Source organism: Arachis ipaensis, chromosome B04 (genome assembly GCF_000816755.2).
Source record: "Arachis ipaensis cultivar K30076 chromosome B04, Araip1.1, whole genome shotgun sequence".
Classification (NCBI taxonomy): Eukaryota; Viridiplantae; Streptophyta; class Magnoliopsida; order Fabales; family Fabaceae; genus Arachis; species Arachis ipaensis.
Window position 1 is genome coordinate 38,714,143 of NC_029788.2, and position 15,295 is coordinate 38,729,437.

Sequence of the window (15,295 nt, forward strand, 5' to 3'; positions counted from 1 at the left end):
TTTTATGAGTCTTGGTCGTGGCCCTAAGCACTTTGTTTTCCAGTATTACCACCGGATACATAAATGCCACAGACACATAACTGGGTGAACCTTTTCAGATTGTGTCCAGGGTTCTTAAGCACACTCTTCTTTTACTTTGGACCTTGACTTTAACCGCTTAGTCTCAAGTTTTCACTTGACACTTTCACGCCACAAGCACATGGTTAGGGACAGCTTGGTTTAGCCGCTTAGGCCAGGATTTTATTCCTTTATGCCCTTCTCTCCACTGATGCTCAAAGCCTTGGAATCCTTTTTATTTACCCTTGCCTTTTGGTTTTAAGGGTTATTGGCTTTTTGCTCTTGCCTCTTGGTTTTAAGAGCTTTTGGCTTTTTCTACTTGCTTTTTCTTTTTATTTTTTATTTTTTGCCTATATTTTTTTCTCTTTTTTTTTCTGCAAGCTTTGTTCTTTGCTGCTTTTTCTTGCTTCAAGAATCATTTTTATAATTTTTCAGATTATCAAATAACATGTCTCCTTATCATCATTCTTTCAAGAGCCAACATATTTAACATTCTTAAACAACAACTTCAAAAGACATATGCACTGTTCAAGCATTCATTCAGAAAATAAAAAGTATTGTTACCACATCAATATAATTAAACTAAGTTCAAGGATAAATTTGAAACTCATGTACTTCTTGTTCTTTTGAATTAAAACAGTTTTCATTTAAGAGAGGTGATGGATTCATAGGACATTCATAACTTTAAGACAAAGTTACTAAATACTAATGATCATGTAATAAGACACAAATATGGATAAGCACTTAACATATAGAAAATGAAAAATAGAGAAAGTAAGAACAAGGAATGAGTCCACCTTAGTGATGGTGGCGTTTCCTTCTTGAGGAACCAATGATGTCCTTGAGCTCTTCTATGTCTCTTCCTTGTCTTTGTTGCTCCTCCATCATTGCTTTTTGATCTTCTCTTATTTCATGAAGGATGATGGAGTGCTCTTGATGTTCCACCCTTAATTGTCCCAAGTTGGAACTTAATTCTCCTAGGGAGGTGTTGATTTGCTCCCAATAGTTTTGTGGAGGAAAATACATTTGAGGCATCTCCGGGATCTCATGGTGATGAGCTTCTCTTCCTTAATGGGAATGTCTCCTTCTATGAAAGCTCCAACTGAGTAACATAGATGGCAAATAAGATGAGGAAAAGCTAGCCTTGCCCAAGAAGAGGGCTTTTCGGCTATTTTTGTAGAGTTCAAGGGAGATGACTTCATGAACTTCTACTTTCTCTCCAATCATGATGCTATGAATCATGATGGCCCAATCCACAGTAACTTCGGATCGGTTGCTAGTGGGGATGATGGAGCGTTGTATGAACTCTAACCATCCTCTAGCTACAGGCTTGTCCCATCAATGGTAATGGAAAAACAAAAAGCTTATGCTTTTACCACACCAAACTTAGAATATTGCTCGCCCTCGAGCAAGAGAAGAAAGAATAGATGAAGAAGAATAAGAAAATATGGAGGAGAGGGGGGAGTGGTGTATTCAGCCAAGAAGAGAAGAGAGGGTTGTGTTGTGTGGAAATGAGGAGGAATGGAGGGCTATATATAGGGAAGGGAGGGGGGTAAGGTTCGGCCATAAGGGTGGGTTTTGGGTGGGAAAGTGATTTTGAATTTTGAAGGTAGGTGGAGTTTATGAGGTAGGTTTATGGGGAGGAGTGGATGGATGTGAGTGGTGAAGTGGTGATAGGGAAGAGAGATTGAGGTGATTGGTGAAGAGTTTTGGGGAAGAGTGTTTATGGGATTGTGTGAAAGAGGGGTGAGAAGAAATGAGTGGAGGTAGGTGGGGATCCTGTGGGATCCACAGATCCTGAGGTGTTCAAGGATTTACAACCTTGGACCAAATTGGGCATGCAAAATGCCCTTGCACACAACTCTGGGCGTTCAGCGCCAGATTGGTGCTTGTTCTGGGCGTTGAACGCCCATTTGTTGCCCATTTCTAGCGTTGAACGCCAGAACCATGCTTGTTCTGGGCGTTCAGCGCCAGCTCTTCTCCAGGGTGCAATTCTGGCGTTCAAACGCCCAGATGCTGCCCATTTTGGGTGTTCAGCGCCAGAACCATGCTCTGTTCTGGTGTTGAACGCCAGCCATATACTTCTTACTGGTGTTTAAACGCCAGTAAGGTTTTCCTCCAGGGTGTGATTTTTCTTCTGCTGTTTTTTATTCCATTTTCAAGTTTTATATTTATTTTGTGACTCCACATGATCATGAACCTACAAAGACATATAACTAGTAAAAAATATAGTTAAATAAAAATTGGGTTGCCTCCCAACAAGCGCTTCTTTAATGTCAATAGCTTGATAGTGGGCTCTCATGGAGCCTCACAGATGTTCAGAACATTGTTGAGATTTCCCAACACCAAACTTAGAGTTTGGATATGGGAGTTCAACACCAAACTTAGAGTTTGACTGTGGGGGCTCTGGTTGACTCTGTTTTGAGAGAAGCTTTTTATGCTTCCTCTCCAGGTTTACAGAAGGGTAACCTTGAGTTGTAAACACAAGAGAGTCCTCATTCAATTGAATGACTAATTCACCTCTGTCAACATCAATCACAGCTCTTGCTGTGGCTAGGAAGGGTCTTCCAAGGATGATGGATTCATCCTCATCCCTCCCAATATCTAGGACTATGAAATCAGCAGGGATGTAAAGGCCTTCAACCTTTACTAACACATCCTCTACTTGTCCATAAGCCTATTTTCTTGAACTGTGCTGTCATCTCTAATGAGATTTTAGTAGCTTGCACCCCATAGATTCCCAGTTTCTCTATTACAGAGAGGGGCATGAGGTTTATCCCTGAACCAAGGTCACACAGAGCCTTATCAAATATCATGTTGCCTATGGTACAAGGTATTATGAACTTTCTAGGATCCTGTTTCTTCTGAGGCAATGTTAGTTGATCCAGATCACTCAGTTCATTAGTGAACAAGGGAGGTTTATCTTCCCAAGTTTTAATACCAAATAGTTTGGCATTCAGCTTCATGATTGCACCAAGGTACTTGGTAACTTGCTCTTCAGTAACATCCTCATTCTCTTCAGAAGAGGAATACTCATCAGAGCTCATGAATGGCATAAGGAGGTTTAATGGAATCTCTATGGTCTCTAGATGAGCCTTAGATTCCTTTGGTTCCTCAAAGGGAAACTCCTTATTAATCACTGGACGTCCCAGGAGGTCTTCCTCACTGGGATTCACGTCCTCTCCTTCCCTTACAGGTTTGGCCATGGTGATCAATTCAATGGCCTTGCACTCTCCTTTTGGATTTTCTTCTGTATTGCTTGGGAGAGTACTAGGAGGGATTTCAGTGATCCTTTTACTCAGCTGGCCCACTTGTGCTTCCAAATTTCTAATGGAGGACCTTGTTTCATTCATAAAACTTACAGTGGCCTTAGATAGATCAGAGACTAAGTTTGCTAAATTAGAGGTATTTTGTTCAGAGTTCTCTGTCTGTTGCTGAGTGGATGGTGGAAAAGGTTTACTATTGCTAAACCTGTTTCTTCCACCATTATTAAAGCCTTATTGAGGCTTTTGTTGATCCTTCCATGAGAGATTTGGGTGATTTCTCCATGAGGGGTGATAGGTGTTTCCATAAGGTTCACCCATGTAATTCACCTATGTTATTGCAGGGTTCTCAGGATCATAGGCCTCTTCTTCAGAAGGCGCCTCTTGAGTACTGTTGGATGCAGCTTGCATTCCATTCAGACTCTAAGAGATCATATTGACTTGCTGAGTCAATATTTTATTCTGAGCCAATATTGGCATTCAGAGTATCAATTTCAAGAACTCTCTTCTTCATAGGCGTCCCATTATTCACAGGATTCCTTTCAGAAGTGTACATGAACTGGTTATTAGCAACCATGTCAATGAGTTCTTGAGCTTCTGCAGGCGTTTTCTTTAGGTGAATGGATCCACCTGCAGAAGTATCCAATGACATCTTAGATAACTCAGACAGACCATCATAGAATATATCCAAGATGGTCCATTCTGAAAGCATGTCAAAAGGACACTTTTTGGTCAGTCCTTTGTATCTCTCTCAAGCTTCATAGAGAGGTTCTAGGTTCTGGATCTGCTTCAACAAGAATATTCTTGTCCTTGCTCCTGCTCATATGAAAAAGAGGGACAGAAAAATAATAATAATAGGGATCCTTTTTACCACAGTATAGAGGTCCCTGTGTGAGTAGAAGAAAAAAAGAAGAAAAAAAATTCGAACACAGATGGAAGAGGGGGTTCGAATTTGGGTGAGATGAAGTGTTAGTAGATGAATAAATAAATAGAAGGAGATAAGAGAGAAGGAGAATTTTCGAAAATTATTTTTGAAAAAGAGTTAGTGATTTTCGAAAATAGTTTTTGAAAAAGGTTAGTAATTTTTTGAAAATTAAAATCAAAAATTAAAATAATTAGTTAATTAAAAAGAAATTTTGAAAAAGAGGGAAGATATTTTCAAAAATTAGAGAGAGAGTTAGTTAGGTAGTTTTGAAAAAGATAAGAAACAAACAAAAAGTTAGTTAGTTAGTTGAAACAAATTTGAAAATCAATTTTGAAAAGATAAGAAGATAAGAAGTTAGAAAAGATATTTTAAAATCAAATTTTTGAAAAAGATGTGATTTTGAAAAAGATAAGATAGAAAGATATTTTTGAAAAGATATGATTGAAATTAGTTTTGAAAAAGATTTGATTTTTTTTTTAAATCACAATTAATGACTTGATTCACAAGAAATCACAAGATATGATTCTAGAACTCAAAGTTTGAATCTTTCTTAACAAGCAAGTAACAAACTTGAAATTTTTGAATCAAAACATTAATTGATGATGTTATTTTCGAAAATTAGGAGATAAATATAAGAAAAAGATTTTTGAAAAATATTTTTAAAATTTTCGAAAATAACTAAGAAAAATGAAAAAGATTTGATTTTTTTGAAAAAGATTTTGAAAAAGATAAGATTTTTAAATTGAAAATTTGATTTGACTCATAAAAACAACTAGATTTTAAAGATTTTTGAAAAAGTCAAATCTAATTTTCGAAATTTTGAGAGAGAAAAAGGGGAAGATATTTTTTTTTTATTTTTGAAATTTTAATGATGAGAGAGAAAAACATGAAAAATGATGCAATGCATGAAAGTTATGGATCAAAACAATGAATGCATGCAAGAATGCTATGAATGTCAAGATGAACACCAAGAACACTTTGAAGATCATGATGAACATCAAGAACATATTTTTGAAAAATTTTTAATGCAAAGAAAACATGCAAGACACCAAACTTAAAAATTTTTCATGTATAAACACTATGAATGCAATAATGCATATGAAAAACACCATACAACATGAAACAAGAAAACATCAAGATCAAACAAGAAGACTTACCAAGAACAACTTGAAGATCATGAAGAACACTATGAATGCATGAATTTTTCGAAAAATGCAAGATGAGTATGCAATTGACACCAAACTTTCAACTTGACTCAAGACTCAAACAAGAAACATGAAATATTTTTTTGATTTTTATGCTTTTATAATTTTTTTGTATTTTCTTTTAATTTTTTTTAATTTTTTTCGAAAACAAAGGAGAAAATTTTTGAAAGATTTTTGAAAAATTTTTTGAAAATAAAACAAAAAGAAAATTACCTAATCTGAGCAACAAGATGAACCGTCAGTTGTCCAAACTCGAACAATCCCCGGCAACGGCGTCAGAAACTCTGTGCGCATGTCTTAATAAATTGTTTTTCATTCACAACTTCGATACAACTAACCAGCAAGTGCACTGGGTCGTCCAAGTAATAAACCTTACGTGAGTAAGGTCGATTCCACGGAGATTGTTGGCTTGAAGCAAGCTATGGTCACCTTGTAAATCTCTGTCAGGCGGATATAAAATAGTTATGGAGTTTTCGAACATAAATAATAAATAGATAGAAAATAAGGATAGAAACACTTATGTATATCATTGGTGAGAATTTTAGATAAGTGTATAGAGATGCTTTTGTTCCTCTAAACCTCTGCTTTCCTGCTGTCTTCATCCAATCAGTCTTACTCCTTTCCATGGCTGGATTTATGTAAGGACATCACCATTGTCAATGGCTACTTTTAATCCTCTCTGGAAAATGGTCCGATGCACTGTCACTGCATGGCTAATCGTCTGGGGCATCACCCTTGTCAATGGCTGCATCCTATCCTCTTGTGAAATAGAAAAACAGTAGTACTTTGCATTAATCTTTGAGGAACAGCAGAGCTCCACACCTTAATCTATGGAGTGCAGAAACTCTACCGTATGAAAATACATAAGTGAATATAGGGTAGGCATGGCCGAGTGGCCAGCCTCCCATAGAGGTCTAGAGATCTAAAAATGATTAAAAGATAATCCAAAGATGTCTAATACAATAGTAAAAAGTCCTATTTATAATAAACTAGTTACTAGGGTTTACAGAAGTAAGTAATTGATGCATAAATCCACTTCCGGGGCCCACTTGGTGTGTGCTTGGATTGAGCTTGAATGTTACACGTGCAGAGGCTCTTTCTGGAGTTGAACGCCAGGTTGTAACGTATTTCTGGCGTTCAACTCTGGTTTGTGACATGTTTCTGGCGTTTAACTCTAGACAGCAGCGTAGAACTGGCGTTCAACGCCATTTTATGTCGTCTAAACTCGATCAAAGTATGGACTATTATACATTTCTGGAAAGCCCTGGATGTCTACTTTCCAAAGCAATTAGAAGCGCGCCATTTTGAGTTCTGTAGCTCCAGAAAATCCACTTTGAGTGCAGGGAGGTCAGAATCCAACAGCATCAGCAGTCCTTCTTCAACCTCTGAATCTGATTTTTGCTCAAGTCCTTCAATTTCAGCCAGAAAATACCTGAAATCACAGACACAAACTCATAGTAAAGTCCAGAAATGTGAATTTAACATAAAAACTAATGAAAACATCCCTAAAAGTAACTAGATTCTACTAAAAACATACTAAAAATAATGCCAAAAAGCGTATAAATTATCCGCTCATCAGCATCCTTACAAACCTGTATAGAAAACAATATTAGTAGACACATGACAAGCACAACATAAAAAAAATTCTTAAAGCAAATAGAGAATACAAATTATACCCCAAAAATAGGGAATAAAAAATTATGAAATCTATATGGAACACTATAAGGCACATTACATGATACATCATAGACTGATAGAATATTAGAATTTATTTTTTTAAATAAATTAACAACATAATCAACTAAGTCTAATTAAATTAGTTTAAAATAAAAAACATTAATTAGTTTTAATGTTAGTTGAAGTCTTACTATTTAATAGGATTAATAACTGGTTTCTCAATAAATTTGAATGTGTCATAATTAAAAATGTGTATATCAATTTAATTCTTGACCCGGTAAGTAAAACAACTTGTATAACTGTAAAATTATTTATTACCAAAAGCCAATAATCAAGCTTGACAAACTGCAACAGTTATACTAAATTCGATATTCAATATTCAAATATATAAACAAATAATTAATGGTATGATATAATATTACAATAAATAGAAAGGTGAGTTGTTATGTAGAGGTGGGTTCCCTAATGAATCTTGCATTGAAACTCTTCCCTGCTCCCTACTTACCTTGCTTATATTTGGCGATAAAAAAAGGGAGTAGAATTTAAATCAACAATGCACATATAATCTAAATCCATCAACCAAGGTCAAACTCACAGTAATAACACCTTCCTCACAGTACTAGCAGCAACCATACCAAATTAATTAGCTGATAACATAATTTCAATGACAATTAGTAAACCATATCAAGAAGTTCTTATCTCATAAGCCATAACATAGCAGCAGCAACAACCAACAAAATTAACCCAGAATTAACATATGCAATCCAATAAAAAAATATAGAAGGAACGGAACAAAAGCAACTAAAATCAGACAAATGGGGATGGCGAACAATGAAAAGTATAAAAAAAGTAAGGACATGAACAAAAAAGGCAAGAATATGAACCAGTGAAGGGACGGCATAGAGACGAAAAACACACGACAGCCGGCAGGAGAAAGGGAAGAACAGCAACGACTGTGGGAGAATAAGGGAGACTGTTGGATTCCTGAACCAGGCCTTTTTATTTGTTTTTTGGTATCTAAAACGACGTTTAGATCCTTCATTTATTTTCAAGAAACAAAATAAAAACATCATGAGAGTTACACTTATCTGTAATCATAATACTGGAAGAGGAGAAAGAAAAATACGCATAACTAACTTATGATTAGTCTAAAATAATGAAAGAAGAGAAGGGAAATTACATAAGAAATCTACTTAACACATATTTTTAATGAAAGGCTTGATTTGATTAATATGACTGTATATATGATAAGTAGAATGATATATTGATATATAATCTTTTTATATATACGTATATAAAAAAATAGACCAAAATTTTCAACTCAAAATAATAAGATAACTAAATTAAGGTACCATATATCATGTACGATCAATATCTATACATCATGTGTGTATGTATAATCAACTTAGAATATATGAATGTTGTATTTTTAATAATTTAGGATTAATATCAAATTATATTATTAACGGATTTAAACAATAAGAATTAATTAATACAACATTTATAAAATATAATTCCTTATATTTAGAGTCCTAACTTTTTATTCAGTATAATAAATAAATATACCTAATAAATTAAATTTAGCATCAAAAGTGGGATTGGGATTGGAACAAAAAACAAAGACAAAGACAAAAGCAAATAAACTTTTATGAGCAAATAGAATCTAAGCAGAGCAAAGCACAATCATCCATTCTAACAAAAAGATGCTATATATGAAACTAGGGGTGGTATGGTTTGGATTTTTATAAATCCAAACTGGATCCACTTTAGAACTAGTTTTATGGTTTTAAATTTGGTTTTTTTTTTAAATCCAAATCTAAAATTCGGTTTTTTTTTTTATAAAATCCAGTTTTAAAACCGGATTTTTAACCAAAAATCCAGTTTTAAAACCAATTTTTGAAAATCCAGTTTTAAAACTAGTTTATTCAACCAAAAATTTAATTTTAAAACTAGTTTTTAAAAATCTAATTTTCAAACCAAATATTTTAATAAAAAATCCAATTATGTGTCTTTCAAAATAAGACTGCAAAAAACAGAAGAAGATGGTGCTAACAAGAATAAGCTATTTAGCTTAAAGACTAAAAGAGCCACTATTGACCATGATGAAGAAGAAAGATATTTATGATTAAAAAAAAATTTAATTAAAAAATAAAAATAGAATTGAGATTCACACATGCACATGCCTCTTCCAATATCGTAGTAGTAGGAGAATGAAGGGACCAAAACCAACATAGAAAAGGGTAGCAAAAGATTAATAGGAACCCTTTAAATGACTTAATTATCAATCCAATTTCAAGAAAAATAGGAAAATCAGACAATAACATAAACACAAACACTGCATAATTCATAATTCTGTTTAACCAATTATATTAATCCAAGCTTAGTTTTTTCCTTCCTTCATCCTAGCCATAAAAACAACACCACCCTATGCAAAAGAATCCACAGTACTTCTATCTTTCCTTTTCCAAAACAAACCAAAAAATATGTTAAGGTTTACATATAAAGTACAATCTTCAGTGGCTTCCTCGTTTTCCACAACACTTATATGGATTAGGATAATTATTTATTGATTACTATATTAAAAAAAAGGAAAATTAGAATTAAAATTAACAAAAAGGAGGCTAATAATAATAAAAGCCGAACCTAAGAGTTATAGAAAGGTAGCTTTGTTGAAATGAAAAAGCAGCAGAAAGAAAGTACTCATGACTCATTAATAACCAAAGGTAGCTTTGTTGAAATTAAGAAGTGTCATGTATGATCAGTCTGCACGGTGAGGTCCTACACACCCAAATCATGCATCGTATAGACCATGCAAAAATTCACAAACATTGAATACATTGATGCAGTTAATTTCTGTCTTGCATCACTGGATTCTATACAAGCACAACGAAACAGGAACTAGAGTTAGATATGTTGTCCCGGTAGGGTATTTCATGAAACTGTATCTAAGGAGCAGAACCATGAACAAGATGAACAATGATGCTATCACAATTCCGCCATACCATATGCAACCACACATAATCACCCTATAAAGCATGGCAGTCAATAATACAAAGGGTCCCAATAATTAAAGATTCTGCAAAGAAATAGACAACCTGACATGGAATATCAATAAAAATTGCTAATAACAATATTAAAAAAGAATTCCACAAACTGTGTGTAAATTCTGGTGCAAAAAAATTGCTAACTGAATATAGACCAGCATCTACTTCAAATTTTGACTTTTTGCTAAATTTTTTTCCATTATATTTAATATCCATTTTAAAATAGTTCATAACAGTTTAAATAAGAAGCACAACAAATCACCATTTTTAAAATATATATATATATATACACTAATAAAAAAACAGAGGAAACTTTCTCACACAAAGGAGCCAACTTTCACAATCTGGGTTTTGGAAAGACCTTTGTTAAAAAAGTTAGACCCTTTTGTTTGCCTTCAGAAAGTTAAAACCCTTTTCTCATGAATATAGAGTGAAGAAGAAGATGAAGATGACGAAGAAGAAGCTTACCTAATAAACGAGCTCTAACCACGCGAACAACGAAACAAGGTTTCTCATTAATCTTTTTTCATAATAATGCAGACATCTAGCTGGAAGAATGAAACAAAAAGGGAAAAATAATTTTAAAAAGGAACAAAAAAAAACGAACCACCAGTATTATTATATCAAAAATAAAAGAATTAATTATATGAAGCTGTGTTGAACATCCCACTCATTTGAGTGTTAGTATTTAATAAGCACGAAAGTGTTAGCTCACCTGTGGAAAGACAATCTTATGTTTAACTAGCAACGGAAAAAAGTTTCGAAGAGAAAGGGAACTGAACTCACGTAACTGGTTTGAAATTGATGGGAGAGTTTCATATATATAGAAATTTTGGGGTGTATGGATAAAACAGAAAACGAGGAGAAATAGGATGAGATCACAACGACGTTTGACAATCAGATTTAACGTTAATCAATTCAAATAGTTTGTTAGAGTATTTTCAAATCACTTTTAAATTTCTGTTATGCAATGTACCTGTTCCTTTATTGTTGCACCAAATCTGTTATTAAGTTACCATATTAACTTAAACAAGTTAACTATTGTATCTTTAAAAAAGTAAAATGAACCACCTGCATAATTTAAATGGACTTAAACGGTTAGGATAACATAAAAATAGAGAATATTGGTTTAATTTCAAAAGTTTGTTAAAATAATCAGTTATAAAAATCTATAATTCGTATCAATTGTAATTCGCTAAACCTAAGTTGCTAGCTAAAACTATATGGTCATAATTCTGATGGATGCAAAATTTTACCAGTTTGTTTTCTAATGTTTTCTTACGTCACTATTAATTGGTTCGATATATTTTGATACTATACTAGATATTGATAAAACCTGGATTTTAAAATCACGGAGTAGTGTGGAATATAGGCAAGGACTGAACCATTTTTTAGACTTTGCGTTTGCAAATGCATCCTCCGATGGCATGATAAAGTGTCCATGTTCTAAATGCGGGTTTCAACTTATGCAAACAAGAGAGGATGCACACGACCATCTGTTGTTACGACCATTTCCCCTGGATATACTATTTGGGTGCGTCATGATGAGAAGCCGGTTGAAGAGAGGCCTAGATTGGGACGAGTAGATGACAATCTGATATCCCAAGTGAATCAAATGCACCAAATGGTCAACGAGGCATTCAATTTCACGATACAACATGGGAGTAAGGACATCACAACAATCGAACATGCAGAAGATGATGAAGACGTGTTACCGAGCCTGTATGAAAGTCCAAGTCGCGCGGTGCGGGATTTTAACGATCTACTGTCAGATGGAGAACAGGAGTTATATCCCAGATGCTCAAAGTACTCCAAATTATCATTTTAGTGAAGCTTTATCATATCAAGTGTATGTGCGGTGTGAGTGACAAGGCAATGACAATGATTCTTGACTTACTACGGGACGCATTCGAAGAAGCAAAACTTCCAAAGACAGTGTAAGAAGTCAGGAAGACAATAAGAAAGCTGGGTATTGAATACGCCAAGATAGATGCTTGTCCAAATGATTGTATGCTGTATCGAGGTGATGATGCGAATTTGACTAGGTGCAAGAAATGTGGGTGTTCAAGATGGAAGCAGAAGACTAAAACGGGCTCTATTCTTAGGCTCAACATACCAATGAAGAAAAATGGAAAACCTATAGCAGCCAAGACCCTTCGTTACTTTCCCCTCATACCACGACTGTAGCAGTTATTCATGTGCAGCTAGACATCGAGTGATATGTTATGGCATAAACAGGCGTCTAATAACGATGGTTTCCTTAGGCATCCAAGGGATGCTGAAGCATGAAAAAAGTTTGATGCAAAGTATACTAATTTTTCGGCGGATCCACGCAATGTTCGCCTAGCCTTGGCGAGCTATGGATTTAATCCCTTTGGGAATATGAGCACAAAGTACTCCATCTGGCCTGTGATTATTATCCTGTATAATCTACCACCCTGGCTTTGCATGAAGCAGACATCTTTCATTCTATCCACGCTTATTCCTGGGCCAAAAATGCTAGGTAACAACATAGATGTTTATTTGCAGCCTTTAATAGATGATTTGAAGCAATTATGGGATGGCGTTGAAACCTATGATGCCAAAGAGGGAAACACTTTCAAGATGTGTGCGACACTGATGTGGACTATCAGCGACTTTCCAGGATTGGAAAACCTATCCGGCTGGAATACGCACAGTGGGTTAGCGTGTCCTACGTGTAACATGGATGCTAATCCACATCGGCTGAAAGACAGTCAAAAATGGTATTTCATGGGCCATCGACGCTTTTTGAATTAGCGACACAAATACAGACTAGACCGGAATAGATTTGACGGGCAGGTCGAAGGTAGAGATCCGCCAAAGAAGTTATCCGGAACAGATGTATTGAGGCAACAGTCTAATGTGCATATTTCATTTGGGAAGAGTTCAAGTGTGACATCCAAAAAAAGACGCAATGAGCAGGATACAGATGAAGATGACTCGCATTGGAAGAAGAAGAGTGTTTTCTTTGACCTCCCGTACTGTGAGGATCAGATGTTGCGTCATAACCTCGATGTGATGCATATAGAAAAAAACGTGTGTGACAATGTAGTCTTCACTATCTTAAACGATAGCGGCAAATCAAAAGACAATTTTAAAGCTCGCAGAGATTTACAATGCATGGGAATAAGGCCTGAATTATGGCCGGGGGAAGGTGGTAAATATCCTTCTGCGATATTTGCGATGTCGAATTCACAGAGGGATGTATTCTTGAAGACTTTGCATAATGTGATCTTTCCAGATGGTTACTCTAGCAATGTTGCTCGTTGTGTTAATTTGCGACAACGCAAGTTATCTGGGTTGAAAAGTCATGACTGTCATATTCTGATGGAACAATTACTCCCAATTTTAGTGAAGAATGCACTTCTGAGTCTGGTGTCCAATGTGATTGCAAATTTGTCGTCATTTTTCCAAGAACTTTTTGGGAAAGCCATAAACCCTATGCAGCTTGCTGAGCTTCAGAATCATGTTGTGCAAACCTTGTGTCAGATGGAAATAATTTTTCCTCCATCCTTCTTCACCGTCATGGTTCACCTTACCGTGCATCTCGTTGATAAGGTTACTCTTGGTGGACTAGTACATTATAGGTGGATGTATCTAATAGAAAGGTTAGCTATTTGATAAACCCCTTTAGTTCATTTAGTTTAATTAATTGTGTATATACTAAGCGTTTCATTGTATTTATATAAAAGGTATTTAGGACATCTGAAGCAATATGTTCGTAATAGGGCACAACTGGAAGGCTCAATTGCAGAAGGCTATTTATTTGAGAAAATCCTGACTTTCTGTTCTAGGTATTTGGATAATATTGAGACTAAAATCAACTGACCTGGGCGAGTTGATGATGAGCCCGTTGACGTTCTTCATAATTCAGGAGAAAGTATGTTCCCAGCTATTGGAAAGGCATTAGGGGCTGTTTCGCATTTCAAACTCACTCCAATGAAAAAATATCAAGCTCATCATCATGTGCTAGTCAACTGCGATGCCGTGGTTCTGTTCCTTGAGTAAGTATACGCATGTATTTCTAAAACACCAATATAACTCTTTTCTCCCAGTGACTAGTTGGACTAATTTTCTTCTCTCCAATAAATTACATTTACGGAAAACACAAAGCGAAGCTTGCGTTATCAGACAAGGTTGCAAGCTAAGATAGATAGTATCGTCCATGCAGAATTTCCTCAGTGGTTCAAGCATAAGGTTGACAGAATATTAACCTGAACAATGTTTTCTTAGCCTGGAATTAGTACTATATGAAAACCGATTTTAATATAAAGCATGAATGTTATGTGGTTCCAGGTTCTTATGGAAAGTATGCTTCAATCGAAAGACCTGAAGTTGCTTGCGTGCGGTCCCATGATTCAGGCCAGACGTTTTGGGGCGTACAATGTTAACGGGTACAAGTTTAGAACTATCACAAAGGAAAACAGGATAAAAATACAAAATAGTGGAGTATATGTATCATCTAATACAAGAAGTTATGCAAGCATGCGTGATAATAGAGTGGCTGTTGGTGGTGTTCCGTATTACGGGAAAATTGTAGACATAATTGAACTGAATTACAGTTGTTCCTTCACAGTGGTATTATTCAAATGTGTTTGGACTGATACTACTACCAGTAGAGGCATCAAACAAGACCATTTGGGGCTTACCAACGTTAATTTCTCTCGTCCAATACACACTGGTAATCATGAAGAAGATGAACCGTACATAATGGCATCAAAAGCTCAGCTTATATACTATGTGGATGATGAAGTAGCTAAAGAATGGCGTGTTGTGGTTCATGTGAAACCAAGGGATTTGTATGACATGGGAGAAGAGAATGAAGAAGCTGAAGTTAGTTTTTCTCCACAGCCAAGGTTGAACATGTCAACGAAAGGTGAGATTGGAGATTTACTGTTGACAAGGGAGGAAGATATAGAAGACCTCATAGAAAATGCCTCAGAGAAATTCGACGATGTCGCGTAATGCATTGTATGAAGCATTTTAATGTAATTTAAAAATGATCTTTCAGTCATAAACTAAGTTAAATAAACTCAGCGTTGTACGTTGTTTTCTTTGGTTACTTTAGACTTGTGTAGTTTTTTTTGCAGTTAAATATTTATG